Consider the following 10,919-nt stretch of genomic DNA (forward strand, 5'->3'; position numbering starts at 1 on the left):
ATTAAATATTCTCAAATCCTCCTCTTAGCTAATTAATTTCAATTAATTAGTTAACCTACATGATTCCTACAAATCATCTTCCTAATCCATCATTAACCTAATAAATTCTTCTAGAAACTCCCTAAACTCACTTAACTTTATTCTTCTAATTTTTAATTCTCTCCACTCATTCTCTCTCCTAGTCAAATCCTCCAACAAATCCTATCCCACCTAACCTTTCCTCTAATCCCCCTCCTAATGAGTTGCTAGTGGCTAATCATCATTATTAGCCACAAAGTCAACTCCTTGTCCCTTCCATCCAACCACTATCCTTAAATTCTCTTTTCCTAGGTGAATGTGATATTTTCAAAATCTCACATTCCTCTAGGCATCTCCAAAGGAATTTTTAATTCCTTCTTATTCCTCCAATCCCCATGATCATCCTTTTTTGAAGAATTTTAAATTCTTCCTCCCCATTCTTCAAGGAATGTCCCATCCCTTTCTCTTCTCAAGACATATTGGGAAGTCTTCCCAATGCACCTTGAGGAGTGTGGAGACAAGAAATGTCTTTAAGGCATATCTCTTGGTCTCCACACCCTCTCTTGGGCCTTGTGTGAGCTCACAATAAATCTTGGCCCTCCATCTTGAATCCATCCTAGCCATTAATTTTTCCTCTCCTCTTCCTAGAAATTCATGACTCCATTCCTTCATTCATCATCTCCAAGTTTAGTAAGCTTATGTTGTTATTTTGAGCCTAGAAAATCACCATAGTATCCTTACCATGCCAAAATCATCCCTCATCCGCACTTAGTCATCTCATCCATATCATTCTTTAAGATCCATTTTTAATCCATTTGTCCACAATATTGGAGAGCCATCCACATCAAGCAAGCAAGGAGAAAATGAACATCAAGTTAGAGGCACATTGGGCACACTTCAACTCCATCTAAGCTCCATCCAAAGCAGAAGGTAAAAAGGTTGAGGTATATGCATTTTATTCATGTTTTCAAGTGATTTGAGATATGTCTTTTGATTTCATGTGTTTTCATGTTTGATTTGCATGTTTTCTATCTAATCTATCTCACTCTCCTTTTCACTATCTTCATTTTGGCATGCCTAGTGGGACCCACATCCCTAAAAACTAACATTTTTGTGAGTTTTTGTGAGTTCTGAGATGCAGATTCCAGAACAACATGATAGACTACAAATCAGCGTGAGCGACTCAAGTTCAGTGCAACAGAAAACCTATTTCGGTGTGTGCGCATGCATATTAGCACGAGTGCAAACATATCAGTTTTATCTTTTTTTATTGTTTTTTTTAATTGCAGTGTGTACGCAGGTGTTTCAGTGCTTGCATAGGCACTTTAGCACATGCATTGTATGTGCAGTGCAGTGTGTACTAATTTAGTTCTTTTAGTTTTTTTAGTTTTAGTCAACCGTCCAGGACCTTAAAAAATAGAAAAAATACTAATCCACATTTTTGCAGGTTGCCTAGGAGATCCAACCAAACATTGTGCTTCTCTTTTTTTAACTAGGCACCTAGATGTTAATTAAAGGGTCAATGAATCTTTGTTTGATGTGTTTTGTGAAAAACGTAAAGGTAGGAGAATATTCTCTCGTCTAGCTAGATGACCAAAAATCAAGACCCTCCAAGTTTTTCACATTTGTCGCATGCTTACCCTTAGTGGGCCTGCTCTCCCAACTTTCTCTTTAAGAAGGTAAGAGGAGAGCGACCCAAGTGAGTACACCCAGACCTGGAGTTCCCAACTCACTATAATAAATAGTCCATTGACTATGAAAGGGTCAATGGTTGGGGCTATATGAGAGCTCACTAAGTTCTTGGTGCTTCGTTGGGCTATAGGCATCAATTGCACTTGTGCAATTGTGAAGGGTAGCTCCTAACAGGAAGCCATACCAAACACCTTGTGCATAGTGGCCAAAAACCTTCTAGTCATTGGTGCAGAAGGTCGGACCTCTGAAGCCGCTCATATTTTTGTGGCCCTTAGTAGAGACATAAAGTTTTCCATGAGGAGTTTTCATGCGAATTAATTCTTGGCTACCCCAAAGAAGTGAGTGTCATGGAGGGGAGCTAGTGGGGTCAAGCATCTAAGTGTCCGCTCTGGGTAAGTGTACCTAGGAAACCAATTGGGATCCAATGACTATTGTCCTTGCTATCCTTAAGAGTGTTGTATATGAGCATAAGTGTCTTTAAGTTAAAATGCATTTGATCATTGTGTTTTCTTTGTTTGATACATGCTCACCAAGAGTAGACTAAAAACACATCATTATCCTCAAAAACTTTGCAAAAATACTTGTCCAACCACAAACAATTATCTAAGTCATTACCCACTCAAAGTCCAAAATTGTGTCAAAACTCCATCTGTCTCATGTTTCATAAGCCCAAGTTGTACAAACATCCTAAGAAGTCAATTGACCAACCTATCAAGAAGAAGAAGCTCACACAAGCACAACTCCTTAGGCATCAGAAATTTTGGTATACCAACCGTAAACTCTTTCTCAAACATAGGACATTCTTGCATCATTACCACGATTACGTCCATGGTCATATAAATGACTTTGATGCTAGTGATGAACTAAGAGTTTGTGCCCTCTATCAAGGTTCAAGTTTGTCATTCAACACAAATTATCATCAAAATCAGGGTGGTCGTGTCCCTTCATACAATTTCCCATCTGAACCAATCATCTATTGAGTCATGTTCATGCAGAGAATAACCTAGTCACCAAATTTATTCTAGTCATCACTATCATACCTCTTCAATCAATCATCCTCAATTTCACAAGGACTTAGCACATCAAATTAATCCCCCTCCATTATCAAAACAATTCTTAAAATCCAAATCAAATCATCCTTTAATCCAATATAACCTCACATTAAAGTTGCATGCCTTGTGAAGTTCCATTTAGACCTCATCATTATTCAATTGGCTCTTGTGTTTGAAGAAGAATCCTCTCTGAGTATCTTTTTCCTCATCCTTTTGAGTCGATCAAGACTCTTAACTTGTGCCTTTTCTTTGTGTAAGGTCATTAGTCAACCCTTAGTGGAAAAGAGGCTTTTTAATCATCATTCCAAGGTCTAAATTCTACCCAACTTGGTCATTACCTTGCTTGTGGTTTCATCCACCACCTAAAATCCTCATCCAAGGACTAAGGTGTCAACCATAATCAAATCCAAGCTCTAATCCAAGAACCCCACCAATCAGCAAAATCCCTTGTCATCAAAGAAAAAATCCAAAAATTCCACAAAAATCTTGCTAAGTGCTTTCATCAAAAAATTCTTCCTCCAAGCTTTTCTAAGGTTATTCGTGTATGGTCACAACTTGATCTTAAAAGTAAAACATGGCTGAACAATAATATGGCATGCTAGACATTAGTGTCCTATATGAAGATCCCACATAAGATGCTACACAAAGTGGGCAACCTAGCAACCAAGATCAAATCCAAAATCCTAATATGGTTAGCCAAGATGAACTCTCTCTGAAAGTGCACACTTTCCTAGTAGATTCTTATAAACAAGAAATGATTGAAAAATTCATCCAACACAATCCTACTGTACTTCTAAAGACCCTCCTTGAAAATGGAGCTCAACTTTCACCTGGATTTGATATACCTGCTCTTGGCCAACAACCACAAGGAGACCTTTCTCCTGCACAAAATACTACACCTGTTATTCAAACTCAATCAATTACAGCTCCATCAATCATCCAGACTCAATCGATGCCACCCACGACACCTCCCATCATGGTCTCCATCCCACTTTCTTCCTCCTTACCATCTGTACCACTATCAAATCCAAACTCATCTATTCTCCAACATGCTTCTATACCATCTTCTTCCATTCAACCACATATTTATATTCCACAAACTTCTCTTCCTGTCAGCAATGTCACAAACTTTATCCGAGCCACACTCAATCCTATCACAACAGTTTGTGGACCGCAACCAACTATCACTCAAATCCTTGTGACATCGGTCATCACATCTCATATTCCCACCTCCTCATCATATCAATACATTGGTGGTGGTGCACCTTCCTTGACTCATCCAATTCTTGGGGCAAATACAATTCATCATTATCAAAGTCCACAACAAGACCTCATCAAGGAAATTCAAGACATGAAAAATATCATCAAGGACATGAAAGAAGGGAGTAATAAGAGAAAACCTTACTCATTTGAGGAATTTTGTCCTTGTCCTTATGACCCATCTATATCAATTGCACCCTACCCCCCAGGATTTGAGATCCCTAAATTTACTAAGTATGAAGGTAAAGGAGACCCCCACGACCATGTCCGGGAATTTCACATCTTATGTCAATAACTCTCCTATAGTGACTTATACCTTCGCAGACTCTTTCCCAAAATTCTTCCAGGAGATGCCCTGACATGGTTCTCATCTCTACCACAAGGTTCCATTGTCTCCTTTCCAGACTTGGCAAAGAAATTTGTAGCTCACTATGCCTACAACATGGCTAATGACGTTTCTATGATGGACCTATGTAACACAAAGAAAAGGCTTGGAGAGACTTTCACCAACATCTTAAAAGATGGTGACATCTTCTCAAGAAATTCCAGTGGGATATACCAGAACAACATCAAATCAAATTATTTCAAAAGAACTTGGTACCTAAACTTTCAAGACCTCTGACATTTCAATGTATCAAATCCTTCCAAAAATTGACCGATAAGGGCCTCGCCCTTGAACATGTCTTGTTGGAGGAAGGAACCTTGAAACATTACCAAAAATTGACACAAAGTTCTTCCTCTTATCATAATGATAAACCAAAGTTTTGGTCTAAAAACAAAAACGTGGTCAACGATGGTGTAACTAATGCAAGGTGGGTCCAAACCATGACTACTCTCCCTAAACCCACCACCAATAATCATCAAAACAATCAAAATCAATCACAAAAGCCTCATAACAATGTCTTAGTCTAGGGACGACCACCCCGAAAGAATAATAGGACTCCAAGAAACTTCACTCCTCTTGCTAAGCCTATTGAAATGGTGTTTCAAAAACTTGTCCAAGTAGGTGCAGTGGTGTTTCCAATCACTCATCTGTTTGACCCCAATCAACCCAAACCTAGGTGGTATAATAAGAACGAGTATTCCAAGTATCATCGTATCAAGGGACATGATACACGAAAGTGCATGAAGCTTAAAATCTATATACAAGATCTCATTGATAGGGGTGAGATTGAGGTAGCAAATGCAAAACTTGGTAATAACAATGACAAACTTAAAATGTACCAAGAACCCTTCCCAAAGAATGATAAAGGAAATGGCTCATCATCTAATGTAGTGAGTTATGACTACACTAATCACATAACTAGCTTTGACTCTTTGGTAGGTCGCATTGAGCCTGCAGACAACCATGTTAATGTCATAACTATCCAAGGAGTTAATCCTCTCCCTTCCCAAAGAAAACCAAACCTTGCTAGGATAGTCATTCAAGGCACCATGCCTTCCACCTCCCATGCCCAAAATGATTGCAATGTAACCACACGCCGAGGTAAAGTCATCATCCAAGGAGTTCCTCCCCCACCAAACCCCCCACCCATGTCTTACACCCACCGATATGACCTCCTTGACCAGCTTGGGAAGACCCCTGCATAGATTTCCATTCTAGAACTTCTCAAGACTTCCCCTATACATAAGGAAATTTTGGAACAAGCCCTCCTTGAGTCCTGCATTCCTGATAACATCAATGCTGCCCAATTCCAAGCTCTCATTGGAAACCTTGCTACCCAACAACACCTTGTATTCACATCTAATGATGCTCCTGTAGATGGAGACCACAACAAGTCTTTACACATTGAAGCCCTTATCCAAAAACACAAGGTCAAACATATTTTGATAGACGGTGGATCTGGACTTAATCTCTCTACATACAAGTTTATAAAACAATTGGGACTTTCTGAGGACCTAGTAGACACGTCAAGAAGGATCACAATAAAAGCATATAATGATGGGGAAAGAGTTTCGAAGGGCATGATCACCTTACCTCTTCAAGTGGGCCTTATTACAATTGAAACCCCTTGTCAAGTACTATATCTTGATCTCCCCTACAACATTCTCCTCAGACGGCCATGGATTCACTCCTTGCAAGTCATACCCTCCACCTATCACCAATGCATTCAATTCCCCTTCAATGGAAGAGAGATCACTATCAAAGGTGATCCACAACCTTTTCAATATTGAAAAATCTTAGAGGGGAAGCATCCATATCATTGCCCACTAAATAGACCCTCACCAATGCCTCCATCTAACACATCAAATGTTGCCTCCACTTCATCCCAACTAGACACACAAATCAAGATCTTGGATAATGGTTGTGGAGAATACAAATTGGAGGATATCTTAGTAAGAGGTAACCTTCCTCTATCTCCTAAGTCATTTGGTAAACCAAAAGAGCTCAAAAAAGACCCAAAACTAGTCATGCAATGCCAAAATACCACCTTCTAGCAATGGGACCCACTTGATGAGGAGAGTCTTGATGCAGATGTCTCTTCATAGTTATACTGGGATGAAGATGAAGACCCAACAAAAATATCCAAAAAGATGTACCCAAAAGCATCTGCCATAGTAAAAAAAATGGGTTATAAAGGAGATGGCTTGGGACCAGAGGAGAAAGGAAGAAAAGAACCCATAAATCCTATCTCCTACAAATACAATAGAGGCTTGGGGTACACCTCGGTTCCCAAGATTACTATCATTGGTGCCCCTTCAAGTCCTTCTTTGGATGTCGAAAGCATTGATGAAGAGGAGTTCCACAAAATACCTTATGAATATGAAACAATATCTTCTTTGACACTCACATCAATGCCATCACCCCCATAACCCCTCCCACTTCACACTAGCTACATCTTGTCCATTTTGAACTCATAGACTGGGACCAACAACACAAACCCACTTTAGACATCTATGCCGACAATAATGCTCTCATTACTCTCTTGATAGTGCGAAATTTGGAAGATTGTAACAGAGTAGAGGGTATTCAACTACACAAAAAGGGATACTTTGTTAGTCAGGTCAATGCCCTTAGTCCCAAAAAAGATAATCAAAGAAAAAAACATGATTCCCTAGGTGAAAACCTCTTCGAGGCACCTTTGTATAAGAAAAAAATAAAAACAAAGGGCGTATCCAAAAATAAAAACCTCGAAAAGGAACTTGACGATGAGAGACTTGACCTACCTACCATTGGTTACCTTCCACATGAAAGATCAAATTTGCTGATAGAAGAAATAGATAGCATCAACATGGGCACCAAAGTCACTTCGAAAAATGTGCTCATTGCCAAGTCCCTCAAAGAAAAAGAGAAACAAGATTTCATCAACTTCCTTATAGAGGTAAAAATCAATTTTGCATGCTCCTATGCTGATATGCCAGGGTTGGATCCTGCCTTGGTGGTTCACAATCTTGCTATCCACCCAAATGCAAAAACCCGTAAAATAAAAATTGCACAAAATGTACCCACATATTGCATTCCTGGTCAAGGTGGAACTCCGAAAGATGTTATATGCAGAATTCATCAAACCAATAGACTACGTTGAATGGGTCTCCAACATTGTACCTGTCGACAAACCCACTGGGGGCATCTGCATCTGCATATATTTCTGAGATCTAAATAGAGCTTGTCCTAAAAATGATTTCTCGCTCCCCAATATAGATATGATTGTGGACCTTACAGTACGACATGAGATGTTGTTGCTTATGGATGGATTTTCTAGATACAACCAACTTAGGATCATAGATGAGGATCAACATAAAACTACATTCACAACACCATGGGGTACTTTCTATTACCGGGTCATGCCTTTTGGCCTCAAAAATGTTGGAGCTACATATCAATGTGCCATGACAATATTTTTTTATGACCTCTTGCATAAGATTATGGAGGACTATGTGGATGATCTGCTAGGAAAATCCAAGACAAGGCAAGAACACATCCCTATTCTAAAGAAAATCTTTGAAAGATTGGAAAAATACAAACTACGCTTGAATCCTGAAAAGTGTGTGTTTGGGGTCACATCGGGAAAACCATTAGGATCCATTATTTCTCGTAGAGGCATCGAGGTCGATCCTGGAAAGGTAAAAGCTATCATGGAAATGCCTCCACTGAAAACTCTCAGACAGTTGCACAGTCTCCAGGGAAAACTCCAATCTGTTAGACATTTTATTTCACAACTAGTAGATAAGTGCCATCCATTTGCATACCTGTTGCGTAAGGACCCGAGATTCAAATGGAACTTCTTATGTCAAAAGGCCTTTAATAAACTAAAATAATATCTAGCATCACCTCCAGTGTTGATGCCTCCTACTCCTGGAAAACCTCTTATTTTGTATATATGTGCTTCTACAGTGGCATTGGGGCCATTACTAGCACAAACAGATGATCAAAGGAACATGCCATTTACTACATCAGTCGAACACTAGTAGGGTATGAACTCAATTATACCCCCATTGAAGGAGCATGTTTGGTATTAGTGTTTAGCATACAAAAACTCTGACACTATATGCTGAACAATAAAAAAAAACTGATTGCTAAGACTGATCCGCTTAAATATCTCTTGTCAAAAGCTGCCCTCATTGGTAGAACTGCTAAATGGGTCATGCTCTTAAGCGAATTTGATATTGATTATGTAGATAGAAAAGAAATCAAGGGACAAGTCATCACAGACTAGTTGGTCGATGCTCCACTTCCAGGTGACCATCCCATTCTCACAGAATTACCAGATGAGTTCATTATGATTGTTACCACATCCTCCACATGGGAATTATACTTTGATGGCTCTTGCACTCAAAATGGATCAGGGGTAGGAATATTATTGATCACACCTCAAGGAGATGGCATCCCAAAGTCATACAAGATAGCTTTTGCATTTACTAACAACATCACAGAATACGAGGCACTCATCACATGATTGCACTTGGCTATCCACTAAAAAATAAAGGAATTACAAGTCTATGGTGATTCCCAACTTGTCATAAAGCATGTCAATGATGAATACCAAACAAAAGATGACAAAATCCTTACCTACCATACCATGGTTGAAGATCTTAAGCAGCACTTCATGACAATCAAGTTTGACCAACTCCCACGAACAAACAATAGGGTTGCAGATGCAATGGCCACCATTGGCTCCCTCCTTTAGATGCCAACACACAGTCAGAAGTGTGAGTTCTTGGTTGAGAAACCATTTATACCAGCATACAACCTACCAAAGTCAGAAATGGTGTGTGTTCTCATTGGTCTGGAGTCCTCTTGGTACCAAGAAACCTTCACTTTCCTAAAAGACAACACCATTCCCCCACATCTCACCAAAACCCAATAACAAACCTTCATTCGCTGATGTGCTTATTACACCATCCTTGGAGACACCCTATTCAAAAGGCACTTTGATGGTTCCCTCCTAAGGTGTTTAGATAAACAAGAGGCGGAATGGGCATTACGTGAAGTACACGAGGACATCTGTAGGGCACACTCAAGTGGGATCACATTGGCTAAAAATATTTTGAGAACAAGATACTATTGGCCTAAAATGGAAGTAGATGCATATAACTATGTGAAGAATACGTCCCTTGCCAGCAACATGGTGACAAGATTCATGCACCATCAAAATAATTGCAGCCATTCATTAAACCATGGCCCTTCTCATAGTGGGGGCTCAATCTCATTGGGAAAATTCACCCTCCATCTTCAAACGGACATAAATTCATTATCACTACCACCAAGTATTTCACCAAGTGGGTAGAGGCTATCCCTCTTACTTTCACCACTAGTAAGAAGATATCCAAATTCATCTTGAACTTCCTGATCTACCGAAATGGCATTCCAAAAGTTATTATCATAGATAATGGTAGAAAATTTAAAAACTAGGATGTCAAAGAACTTTGCCAAAAATTCAACATCCAACATTGCTTCTCCACCCCATATTACCCCCAAGGCAATGGCCAAGCTGAGGCTTCTAATAAAACCCTAATCAAAATCCTCAAAAATATAGTCAATGAAGCTGGATGTGATTGGCACCTCCAACTCCATCCTGCTTTGTGGGCCTACCGAACCACCATCCGCATGCCCACAGGTGCCACTCCTTATTCCCTAGTCTTTGTCTCTGAAGCCATCCTTCCCCTTGAGATCAAGATCCCCTCTCTTGTTGGTATTTTGTATATGTTGATATGGTTTTGTCATTGATGTCAACACCTATTATCACTTATCACTCTGGTTAACACTTGGAAAATTGGCAATGTTCACCGGCAAGCGACTTATGCACAGTCACTGGTATCTTGTTCACCGACACTTGGAATAACATGGAGAATACTTGGTTATGTTGAAGACATTGTTTGGACACTTTGTCTTGGAGATTTGTTCATTGGCATATTCATAATTGCATATTTGTTGTTACCAGCAAATAGGTCCAAGATAAGTACCGATAGGCTTATCTATTCTAGATCAGCATGGCATGCTATGGATATGATTTATTATTGTTATAAATGCATTAAGCTGACATGTTATATCAATTATTGCATCGGTTATTGTTTTATTTATAAACTGACTTTATTGTAATATCTTTTAGAGCTGACCTACTAAAATTGGTCTTAGGTTATGGTATAAATGTAAGATCAATATGTGAATGTGAAAAGGATAATAATTCGGTATATCCAAAAAATAAGTAGAGCTATACATGCAAACATCTCTTGAAGGTTGAAGGAAGGTTTTGTGAAGGCATATCAGAACTAAACTGGTACTAAATCCAGCATATGAAGATGCTATTTTGAGCAGTACATCATCATTGGATTTAAGGATCCAATTGTAGTCAATGTGACTCATATTTGTGATTGAGCAGTGAGCTCCAGGCGCTTGGCCTTTCGGCATGTGCAGACCCCATTTATATACACATACTATTTGCAGTAGTACCATTT

This window comes from Cryptomeria japonica, chromosome 10 (genome assembly GCF_030272615.1).
Source record: "Cryptomeria japonica chromosome 10, Sugi_1.0, whole genome shotgun sequence".
In the NCBI taxonomy this organism is placed as follows: Eukaryota; Viridiplantae; Streptophyta; class Pinopsida; order Cupressales; family Cupressaceae; genus Cryptomeria; species Cryptomeria japonica.